We start from the raw sequence: 12945 nt of genomic DNA on the forward strand, positions 1-12945 counted from the left end.
GTAAAAGCTTTCTTACTGAATATTTTTTTTCTCTTCAAATTCATCTTGTTTTCATGTTAATGGGTTTAGAAATGTTAGTTCAGAACTTTTGCTGTTACAAACTTTTCAACAGGTAGCCTTAAATAATACATTAATGGCAATATTGTTCTCATAACTTATTTAGTGCATAATTAATTCCCAGCTTTAAGCATATTTAAACAAGGGTCTGCTTAGTTTGTGGTTTTCAGCTAATCTTGTTTTAGGCTGGTAAACATGTCAGTTTGGGGTAAAAAGGCAAAAAAATACAAGACAAGGAAACAAAAAACACAGTTCCAATGGTCTCATTTTGGAAAGCCTAATCTATAGGAAACATATGCTGCAAAATAAATTATCTGAAATGTTTGAGCCCACACAGCAAATTTCTTTCACCCCCTCTTTAATTTGTTATCAAGTTTATAATAGCCATCTTTGAGTTCTTCTTTGCTATTCCCCAATTCCTGCTTTCCATGCAGAGGAGCTAATGGGGTTATAATTTCATAATTAAAGCAGATAATTTTAATTTCTCTGATGACTCTTTATTATGATAATCTTGTTAAGATTATGGTGTTCATTTGTTGCTGCTTATGATTATTTGACTTTTGTAGAATCTGCCTCTGCTACTGAGCCACTAAATAATTAAACAAGCATAACATTCCAACCAGCTAAGTCTTGCTCTTAATGGAAGACCAAAGTCAGAGTTAACTCTCTGTAAACCTATTAAGGGATTCAGGCAGAGAACATACCACAGATTTACTGTCAGTCATCAAATATGAGATAAAGCTTCATTAACTGAGTATCTAATTTCACATTTAATGAAGAGCTGGCCTTCTAGTGTAGGCTTTCCTAGGATAACAAACATAAAATGAAATGCTTCTAAACTCATTAGTTAATTATGGAAAGATCAATAGGAGGCCCAAACAGGAAAATCCTGGGGAAGAATGCGTCATACATAGTCTTGACTAAAATGCTACCTCAGTTGTTATAGTTGTTTTCTGCAGCATAACATCATGCATATTTGAAATTGAAATAAGTGAATAATTCTCTTTCATTTTGTTTGCTGCTCACATGGCTGCCCTTTACATTAAATCTTGCAAAGACAGTTGAAATAATAAGTCCCGTTTATAGTAGTGTGACAACTGCAAGCCTTCGCAAGCATTGAGTATGTTGTGTCAGTCTTAACTACTTCTATTCATTTAAAGGTTTTTTCAAAGTAAACACTTGGATGATTTTTTTTTTCTTAGCTGCTTTTATGCTTATGGAGGCATAAAGCACAGAAAATTCAAGCCTTTCAAAAGCATTAGCTGCCTCTTCTCTAATGCAGGATATTTCAGATGGATAAAATTTTTATTCAGAAAGCATCTGAAAGTAAATTAATCTGTCTTTCTAAAAATGAGGATATGGGCAGAGGTGCAAGGGTACAGAGAGATAAATCAAGAAAATTTGGTGCAACAGTGAAAATTTTGATCCTGGAAAGCTCTACAAATTCAGGATAGATACTTTAACATTTGGTGAAGAGACATGACAAAAATTCTGCAATGGCATTTCTTCATTTATAACAACATTGCTATAATAAATGAAAGCATTTATTGAGGTTTTACATCTTCATCAATATTTTAAATAAATTTTTAGTTATATGAAACTTTTAATAAGTTCATAAGAAAAGGGAAAATGTTATTTAACATTGAACAAGGTAAACATATTTTTAGGAAGAATACAGTATTTGATAACATGAGAAATTTATAAATCCTGCATAAATATTAGTTACTATTATAATATCAGTACATCAAGAACAAAAGAGTTGCTTATAGAAAAGTCTATCTTCTGGTCATATATTAACTAGATATAGTGTTCAATTTCTGCCAATCTGCACTTGGAACTCCATTCCAAAGTGATTACTGTAGTGAATTTATAAGCAAAAACATTCACCTAGCAAACATCTTTGCAAATATTATATGTTTCCCTGAATATATTTATGCATGGATATAAAGTAGCTGAAAATCAATGAAGAAACATACCAGAAAAAAATTTATGTGGAGGTCGTGTCTTTTATCAAGTGCATGACTTTCATCATTGACAACAGAAGTTCTGATAATTTTGCTTTTTTCTTATGTAGTTCCTTGTATTTTAAGATTGTCCTCATGTTCCTAATAAGGCTAACAACTTGCAGTGTTTACTGCTATCTTGAGGACACTATCTCTTTTTCTGTGGAAATCTAGCTTCTATGTGGATCTCCTTAGCCGTAAAATAAATCTGCAGTGATTCCACAAATTAAGAACCTGGCAATGGAAAGAGGAATTCTTAAATTGGTTTTCATAATATGAAGAGTTGCATTAGTAACATTACAATTATTTTCCATATAAGGATTCACTTCTGGGAGGGGTTGTCTCTAGATTATGAAGTAAAAGATATCATGATCATAGATAATAAAGACTGAATACATTTCTACTGAGTGCTGGTAATTCACTGTGTTAACTTTTGGACCATTATAAATAAAGTTTCCTCATGTAGATTCTTAATTAAAGCAAAAAGTATTTTTTTAAAAAGAGAATTTATCTATTTCCATACCATCTAGATTGAAGAAAAATTGGCACAGCTGCACACACATAAAAGTCTTTTCCCTTGAGACCCTCTGACCCTTTGTCACAGGCAAATAACTCTTTGTCACCTAATTGGGACTCCTCTGGTTTCCCCAGTAGCTCCTTCCATAGTCTCTCCCTTGGAGTCATACAACCTTGCTTGGCTCCTAGGTCTCTTCATGTACTCCCTGGCTTGTCCTGGTTGATCTTTGGTAGAGACCACACACTCCCTCACATACCTAAACTCATTTGAATATGTTTAGCTTCCCAAACTAGACATTGCTGTTCTGCAATTCGATGTGGGATGAAAAAAATTTTCAAAGAGTGTTGATTTTACTGCATACATTACTTCTGCATCTGTGTCTTTATTCTTAAAAGCATCCTTTGAATTATTGTTAGAAATACTAAGAGGCATTTGCTTTGCACAGTAAGATCACTTTGCAATTGTCTTATTTTGCCTTACCAAAGTATCTAATAATGATAGTTTTCAGGAACTTTTTGTTCTTCTATTTCTGCATTTATTTCTGTATTCTGCCTAATACTTATTATCAGAGGAAAAGTAATAAAAAATATATCAACATAAGTTGGAAAAGCATTACTCACTTTTCTATTTATAGAATCATAATGTTAGGGTACAAGCAAGAATAAGTTGAATAAGAAGAGTAAGAAGATAAAAACAAGTTGTCCAAGAGCAAGGTATCAGGTTAGGAAAGTTAACACCCAGTTAGAATTAAATCTGGCCAGAAACATCAAGGGTAGCATGAAAAGCTTCTACAGGTACATCAGTGAAAAAAGGAAGTCTAGGGAAAATGTGTGCTATCTCCAGAATGAAACAAGAGACCTGGTCAAGTGGGATATGGAGGAGGCTGAGGTGCTCAATCTTTTTTTTTCCTCAGTCTCTGACAAAAACTCTAGCATACCACCCAAAATATGAAAGGCAAAGAAAGGCAGAGACTTGGAGAATGGACAATGGAGAGTCTACTTACATGTCTCTCAATATAGCTGGAAAACTGGATATTGAAGGAATAGGCTCTTGGAGAAGACCCAGTTAATTTTTCTTTTTTTATCATCCCTGATTCTGCACAGTCCACAAACATCCTCCCATAGTTCCTTTACTTGGCAACACAGACAAGTATTCACACAGAAGTAACACATTGATCCTAGTTGTGTGTTCAGCAAGAAACTCCAAGGTTCCTTTAAGTCCCAGACCTGCAAAGCTGCATTCATCTGCAGGAGCTCCAGGTGGGTAAAGGTATTAGAGGGATAGTTGTGGCAGTGGCTGCCAAGGACTATGCCTTGTGCTGCATCACAACCAGGAAGTTTAAACTCTCGATGGACTAAGTTGTCTCCCTCCTGTCTGCCATTCTATGCAAAGCAGTGCACAAACTGCTGTGCAGTTTAAACTCCTGTTTAACTTTTATCCAGATGACCTCCAGATGTCCTTTAACAAACTGAATAATTATTTGGTGCTATGATTCTTCATCTTCGAGCACAATTTTGTCCACCAAAATGGTCCTGCATGACATGAAGTGACTTCTATCTAGTCATGTCAATTTTAATGGTTGCATACTGGGGAACTGTAGATGGTTTTGCAGACACTAACAAAAATCAGATAGTTTGTGACTGTATTTTGTCTATATTTTCTGAAGAGAGTGAGGAAGAAAGGGAGAACAATGAAAATAAATTATTTCTGAATTCATAGCAGGAGAATATGACTTCATAATGAAAAAAAACCAACTGTAAATGATCAGTTGGTGAATGGATAATGCTAAGAATGAATGGTCAAAATATTTTGAAACTTAATTTTTGTGTGGGAAGTTTGTATAGTGGTATATATAGTGGGTATATTTTTAATCAATTACAAGGTAGTCCTGTTGTGGAGTCTTCCTTAAGAGATCAATGCTGCACAATACTAGTTGTGGGATACCAAAGGGATATTAATTCTTTAATATGGAAAAGTGGATTTTTAAAATGTTTTTTCCTTTAGAATACAAGATGATTCTATATATTATGGTCCTTTTACTCCTTATTTTGTTACTTCTTTCCCCTGATCAATACTGTTCACAAATGTAAGGAAATGAAAAGTCTGGACAAAGCAGGATGAACTTAGGTCAGGGTGTTTCTCAAGGAATGGAGATTCCATAGCCTCTTGTAGCACTCTATTCCATCATTTGCCTTCTCTAAATGTAAGAAGTTTTCCTTATATCTGATCTGCATGGTTGTACCTGATGATCTTGAATCAACTATATGATTCTATGATTCCATTTGCCCTTAATAATAGGTCTGTGCTGAGTGTTCCAAATCACCTTCTTATCCTTTATGTGTTTGGACGTATCTTCCAAGAGGATTTGCTCTGTTAACTTCCTAGGGGCTGAGGTTAGGCTGGCCAATCTAGAGTTCTCCAAATTCTCTTTCTTTCCCAACATTCTTTCCATACCCATCTATCCTCAAAAGGGAATAATTAAATCATTGCTCATTTGTTCAGGAGCCTAAAAATGTACGAGCTACTTCTAAGTTATGAATGCAAGTTTCAAGTAGGCATCAGGCTGAAGAATGAATAACTGGACCAATGGCACACTTCTTATCAAAAGATTTTTGCATTTTTGTTGTACAGGAGAGGAAGCTATGAATAGTATCTAGTAGCCTTGTAACTTTGCCCACTTGCTACTTATGAAACAAAGGTATTTGTTTTTTGACTTCTACTCCAGGAAACTGGTGATGGAATTTGAATTTGTATAGCTCTGAGAACTTAAGAGTGTCAGTGCCTTCTAGATCTGTATCTCACTCATTGATATTTAGCCTGGTTTTATTATGAAAAGTATTTTCATCTTACGGTGTGGATTACTTCCTTGTGGTTTTGAATTAAAAACTACCTATCCCAAAACCTTTTTACCTTGTTTTCATCTAAATCTCTTTAGATGTGTTTATATGTTTAGATGTGTTTAAATGTGTTTCCTTCTTTCCTTGATTGAAAGAATAGACTTTTTTGTTTGTGTGTTTTTAACAAAACATATGTAAAATGTAATGTTTTTTACAATCTCTCTCCACTCTCCACTACTGAAACCTCTGCTCCTAACCTTCTAGGAAGTGAAGACATGGACTAGTAGTGTTTTTGAATGAACTAAGGCTTTTATTGCACAAATGCAAGATTATTTTAACTGTGAGTGCTAGCATCATTGTAACTGGATGGGGATAAAATTATTTTGATATTTGTTACAGAAGGGTGTTTAAAATTTTTTTGTTAATATTTTTTCATTTTCTAGTATTGTCACTTACTTGCCTTTTTGCTGATATTGATCCTGTGTGTATAGTTCATGGACTGCTGATAAATTGCACTAACACATTTTGTTTATAAATCCATACATTACTAAACCAAATTTGTTTTAAACTATGTTACTTGGTATATTAAAATATGTATGAAAAGCACAGGTTTTGAGTTTTTGGTTTTTTGGTTGGTTGGTTGGCTTTTGTTTGTTTGGGTTTTTTTGCAAATTTGATTTTATTTTCTCAATGAAACAAATATTTGCTTAGATTCAGCCCCTCCTTTGATCAATAGATCTGTGTCTCAAACAACAGGTTTCCCACAGATGAGAAAATAGAGACTCCTGGTGATCCACTGATCTGGTCCAATAATGGTAGAAATAATTTGATGTTAAATTTTTTCAACTTTCTCCAGGACTGTTTTTTACTGCTTTCTCATCCTGTTGTAGTCTGGAGAGTAACCCTTCCCTGGCTATTGATTTATATTGTTCTACCCAAGACATAGCTGTTGAAGATAATTCTCTTACTGGGACTCTTCTTACCCTACTTAATTTCTAACCACCACCAAAACAATAACAATAAAAAAAAGAAATTTTGAACAAATTTCTGTTTCGTTACTGGTGAAGATATGTATGTGAAGAAAACACTCTAAGGGATTTGAATTTAAAATTACATAGTTGTGCTTTACTGTGCAAAATATTTATTTTATTTATCTATTTATTAATGACAATAGTAGATCCTTAACAATGCTATACTAACAGTATAGTTATATTCTACATGTATTTTATATTTGATCAGTAATGAGATGTATACCATAGGCACAGTATTATAAGATAAAACTGTTGGGAAAAAAAGGGTGGTTAGAGAATATTCACAGTAAAGCATAATTATTGTAGCAACACAGCTGTGAACTGTTACTTTCACAGCCTGAGGTTTTGGTTGAGAACTCAATGTTTTGTTTACTGCATGAGCTAACTAATCAAAATAAATAAATAAATAAATAACTTGCTGCACACTCTACAGGACATCTCTTGTTCTGCTTGCTGAGAAAGGATTTGTCTTTGTGGGAGTATCACACTCATCATAAACACTGGGACAGCTACAGTTTATAGCCTAATAGTTTTCCTCAAATTCAAACCAGTATGACTAAAGACATCTGTAAATATTTTTTGTACTCTAGGTAATGAACCACAGCAAGGTATTGTTGGAGGCAAACAAGTTGGCTATTGGGTATGTTTTAATGTTATTAAATGTGTAAAGGCAAAAAATTACATTTTTCACTAAGTGATGCTTTGTGCTGTGGAGAAGATATAGTTTCTTGTTCAGACAACAGTTGGAACACTTGTAAGTTTTGAGTTCTTTTGGGGTTGATATTAATATTATGAACTTTAATTCCCACCCACCGCCTTCACATCACTCAAATGCAGAACACTGTAAGGGCTATAAATTTAGGCTAGTAAATAAGTCACTGAGTGAGGCACAGCCCAATGTTAATCTGACTGAACAGAATGTGAAAACTAGTGGTCATGAAATGAGAAATTTTTTGATATAATAGATAACAGTGCAGCAGCTGGCAAATGTTAATGGTTGCACTATTGAAGGATGGTCAGATTTCACAGGTGCTTAGGGGGCAGTTATGTGAGAACTGGCTAAATATCACAGATCGCTGGCAGGGAATATTGGGGACCTTTACAGAAGTACAATTTTGTGAAGCTAGTGACGCCTCAATAACAAGATCAGTCATGCCATAAAAGTCAGAGATTAGTTTGGTAATGGTATTAGAAATAAAAAATCTGGGTACAGATGTAGTAAAACTGAGACTAAAAGGGAAAGGTAATTTAAGGGAGAGTTGCATGTTTGAGAGGAGACTGAGAAGGAAAAAGGGAGCTATGACAACAGTTAGAAGGGGTGTCAAGAAATGGTAAAAGAGAAACCAAGTTATATGATTTGTGATATCTGGGATTACCCATCAGGCAGCCTTACTTTCAATCTCCAAATCCTAAATTAGGATTATGAACCAGACATATTTGTCTGACTATACTTGTTCCCACAAGTGGATGAGCTAGAAAGCAAAGTCTGGCATTCCTAGGCATCTGAGTACTATACTGTTGGTGCCCCTTTCAGTCTGGGTAACACAGGTATCTACCTACCACTTACTAAAAAATTTGACTGCAGGTATGTAGACAAGTAGCTTTGGGAAAGAGAAAAGAAAAAATAGCAAACAGAACTTCATGGTTCATAACAGTATAGTACCCTTAATGAGTCGGAGCAGGAGGCACAGGGAGATATGGTCTAGAAGCTCAATTAATGGAAATCTTAAAAAAAATTAAATAAACATCTACTAAGAATTGGAAAAATATAGTGAGTTTTCATTAAAGTAAAGAAATTAAGTAGGCAATTTATTCAAATTTCTTGCATTCCATTTTTTTTTCATAGATGAATTAGTGTTCTTATGTAATTTTTAACTCAAGTTTACTAAACAGATGTAAGGAAAGATACATTGTAACCTTTGAGGGCACGTTTATCTGACAGATTGTATGGAACTACGTGCTTCATGACTGTACACACATTTCCTTATAAAAGCACAGATTTATATTCTGAAGCACAACTTCTGCATTAATTTATAGGCAGGACTATATGAGATGAAAAAATTTACAGGGGTATGGAAAGGATCCATAGTAAGAAAGTACTTGAAGGTCTGTTTTGCATGAGAGAGAATCCATGCTGGAGCAGGGTCATAGCATGAGGAGGAGGGGGCAGAAGAAATGAAGTATTAGGAACTGACTGCAGCCCCCGTTTCCCCTCCACCTGCAACATTCATGGGGAGGAGGCAGAAGAGGTGGGAATGAAAGACTGGAGTTAAGACTGTGAAAGAAATGGTGCAAAAGGTAAAGGTGTTATTTGTTTTTTTGTTTATTTGTCTGTTTTTATTGTTTTTTCACTATCCTACTGTATTTTCAAATAACAACAAATTAAATTATTTTTCTGCAAGTCAAGTCTGTTTTGCCTGTGACAGTAACTGTTAAGTAATCTATCTGTGTCTATCTCAGCCAATGAGCCCTTTCATCTATTTTCCTCCTCGTGTTCTGTTAAGAAGGAGAGAGAGTGCGCCTTGGTGGGCACCTGGAAACCAGCCAAAGATTACCCAATCACATTGGATATATGCAGAAATTTCATAATTTGTCTGAATTAAAAACTAATAATTAATAAACACTGTTGGTTTCCCTATTGAACATACTGTCCTTCCTTCATGAGTTTGGATTTTTCAGGCTTGTATAGAGGGATCAAACCCACGAACAGATAGATGTAATATGTGAATGCTATCTTCTAGTTTAACTATTTCCCTGTTTGTCTTACACAGAAGATAAATATCCTGATAAGATAAGCAGTAGTTATATACATAGATTGAATCATATCTAATCATACAGCTTAATTGAATTGCTGATGCCTTTAAGTTCTATGATCACTTAAGATTATAAAGATGCAATCAGAATTTCTCCGTTTGCTTTTTGTTGTTGTTACTATAGAAAGAGTGACAGAATACCTGTGATTAAGTCAAGACACAAGTGATATTTTTAAAGATTTTTATAGTTATGTCTTACTGGTTCTGGGAAAAATACTTGGACATGTGAAATAGCCAATGGCCATCCTTTCATTATGTCTTTTCAATTCAAAAAACATTTGAACAGGACAAAAACATATATCAAAACCAGTAAACTATGCAGATATGCTCCTTCTTTTGTAAAGCTAGAAAATTAATCTTGGAAGACATATTTTTTCCAAAATTTCTTAAGGCCTTTTTCTCTTTCAGGCTTTTTTTTTTTTTTTTTTTTTTTTTTCCCTTACACAGTGGTGACAAATGACCTCTTTTACCTCAGAGTCACTTTAAATCTTACAGTTTTCTTTCAATTTTTTATCTTCCACTCTGACAGAACAAATTTTGTAGCTCATTGGAAAATTAACAAAACAGAAAAAAATCTCACTGAAACCCTCAAATCTCTTTTTAATATGAAAAAGGGTTTTGATAATGTCAAATAATGTGCCTGGAATTGTTGTGTTTCAATGAGATCACTGAGGAGGAATTTCACTATTTTTATATTTGGAACTGAAAGTTTACACCAAATTTCTTCTTTTCAGGACCATAATTCTATTAACATGAGGAGACTTGCTATTAACTTGCTCTACAAAATGAGAAATGAGACTCAGACTCTTCGTCTATGATAACTTTTTTTTAAATAGAAGCTGAAAGAGAATAGTCCCTCTGGGTGACAGCAAAATTAACACACCCTGATGAATACATGGGGTACAAATTCTTCCCATGTCCTTAGAGTCATCATTATACAGATTCTCAGTAGAGTGCTTTCTTTTAATCTTCTTATAATCTAACAATGAGTTACACATCTTTTATACTGTTGTAAGGCATAGAAGCCTTTACTGGATGGGAAAAATTACAACAGTTTGGGGAATTTGTGTCTTGGAGTTTTTTTATTGGTGTGTTATTTTTCATTCTCCACAAAGGAATTTGGAACCAATGTGGAAACACAGAATTCATGCTAGGAATTCAAGGTAAAAAAGATCAAAACAATGTTATCTTTTCAAGTTACAATTTATATTCCAGAGTAACATACCCACAAAACCTAATATGTTAGATTGTTTGGACCTGTGAATGTGCATTTGCAATATTTATGATACAGTTAACTATACTAAATTCATTTGTAGTAGTGTTTCATTCCTCTCCCCCACCTTCACGCACAGGTCCAACATCTGTGTAAAACAGTTTTACCCCGAACATTTTTTAGTTTCTTAAGTAATTATTTTTCCTGAGAGAGTCATTTGGTCCTTGTTCAAAAGACCTTTGCAGGATTTCAGAATATAATTATTTTCACTCTTTTCTGGAGTTAAAAAGAGAGCCATAGAGAGAATTAGGAATAATCCTTATTGAGTGACTACACAGAATAGATAAATCACCTTAATGTTACCCACTTCTTATACCAGTAGGTACTCTTAATTTGGAGTCCACCTGCTGTATAAGGGCTCATATAAAGACACAAATAAAGAAATAGCGAGATACTGATCACAATTGTATAGCACAGGCTTTGTAGAAAACAAGTTTCAGATGTTATTTGTTACAACATGCTTAAATACTTTGAAAAGAAAACTGCAAGCTGTTGTTCAGAATGAAAAAAAAAAAAAAAAAAGGAAATGTGAAGCCAATGGTTTAGAAATATGTGAAACATGTCAGTCTGGAGTAGGTAAATGCAGCCCCTGAGTAGGAGAGCCAATGTAAACTCCCATTACAGAAGTGTCTAGGTCACTAACAGGCAATATTGTGTCAAGGTTTAAAATAGTGGTTCATTCAAGAGCATTTACATCTTGATTTGTCTGATGTCAAATGAATTGATGATAGCTTTGATGTGTAATTTTATGGTTTGTGCTGGGAAATAGACTGAGACTACCAATTAATTCCTCATTAATCATTGAAAGATAATTACTCTCAGTTACTGTCATGTGGACTGGACTTAAACTAGTGCGTTTAAGAGTAAAAAGGAATGCACTATCTAAACAAATAAAAAGATCAAAATTCTTGCTCACTATTTTTATCAGCTTTAGTTTTATTATGCACAAAGCACCTCACTAAAATTATAATAATACATTTTGAAATACATAGAATAAGATGCAAAATATTAGTAATTACCAGAACACTCCAGACAATATTATTTCTTTCTTTTTAATTTACCAAGATATTCATATTAGGTCCAGAGAGGTAGATTATTTACACCATCACTGTCTAGACTGCATTTAATAATTTTCTGTGTCACTTTTCTGAAAATACATTTCAATAAGTCATACGGTTTCTTTTTTAATCCATTTATTTGAATTGCTGCAATACTTTCCAATAGTCACTGTTGCTAACATGTAAAGAAAGCAATGATTGAGTTTTCTTGAAATGATAAACAGTGTTGCTGAGATTTACAATAATCAATTAGATCATGATGTATTGAAAAATAAAGGGTTAATTCCACTTTAAAAATTAAGTCTTCAAGTAACTGATTTTCAGCAAGGTTTATGTACAAATAGGATGAAAAAGATGAACACTCTTTTCCTAACAAAGGAAAAGACATTTTTTTCATTGATACTAAACTGATTAAAATTAAGACATAATTTAAATAGGGTAGTAGTAGAAAATTCTATGCAAGGAAATTCTCAAAATTCTGTGGCGATATCGTAATTGATAACATAATTGTTCCTGAAAAGTTTGCACTCTGAGGATAACTCCCAGGTTCAAACATCATCAACATTGAAATGACCTTTTTTGTCTAAAATATATTTCACTTCTAGTGTTATTTCCACACATATACTGCCCCAGGCTGCTACAGAGAATTGAAGACAGTATTTAAAAGAAATGCAGTGCCACCATATGCCCAGTTGGCTTAAAGCTGTTGAAAACTTGGCCTGTAGAATTCATTAGAGTAAAACCTGTTTTAGACCATCCTGCATGAACAGCAGCAATAATAAAACAGCTACAGTCTCAAGATACAGAAGTGCAATTTTCTCTTCCTTATGAACTATAATTGGTGAATATATTAGTATTTGAAACTTGCAAGAAATAAAGATACTGCCTTCTATTGGCTTTACAAATACTTGTAACTGCTTTGCATCCTTTGCTTTCATGAAGGGTATGACATTCAAATGCCATAGGCTGGAAGGAAAGTGTACTGTTCTTAGAAAACTAAATGCTCCTCTAGCTGAAGGACTGCAGCCGGGAACCTTTCGAGGGCAAAATTAGAGATGCATATGCATTTGTCTATGAGAGGATTTTCCATAAAGTGTCCATCTCTATAGGTGGCACAGAATGCAATTAATTAATTCCTAGCATTAAAATGAATCAATCAGGGAGATTAATAGATTGCATGCAGACTTGATATATTGCCAAAGACTGCTTCAGTTTATTTTTTGAATGATACATTGCCTTTTCATAAATAGTCAATCACTAGTTAAAAGCATTAAACAAATGTTGTACAGAAATGAAAAAAATTCTGTTTGTCAAGTTGAAAATGCTTGAGGCAAACACAAAGGTTGGATTTTTTTT

Source organism: Calypte anna, chromosome 1 (genome assembly GCF_003957555.1).
Source record: "Calypte anna isolate BGI_N300 chromosome 1, bCalAnn1_v1.p, whole genome shotgun sequence".
Taxonomy (NCBI): Eukaryota; Metazoa; Chordata; class Aves; order Apodiformes; family Trochilidae; genus Calypte; species Calypte anna.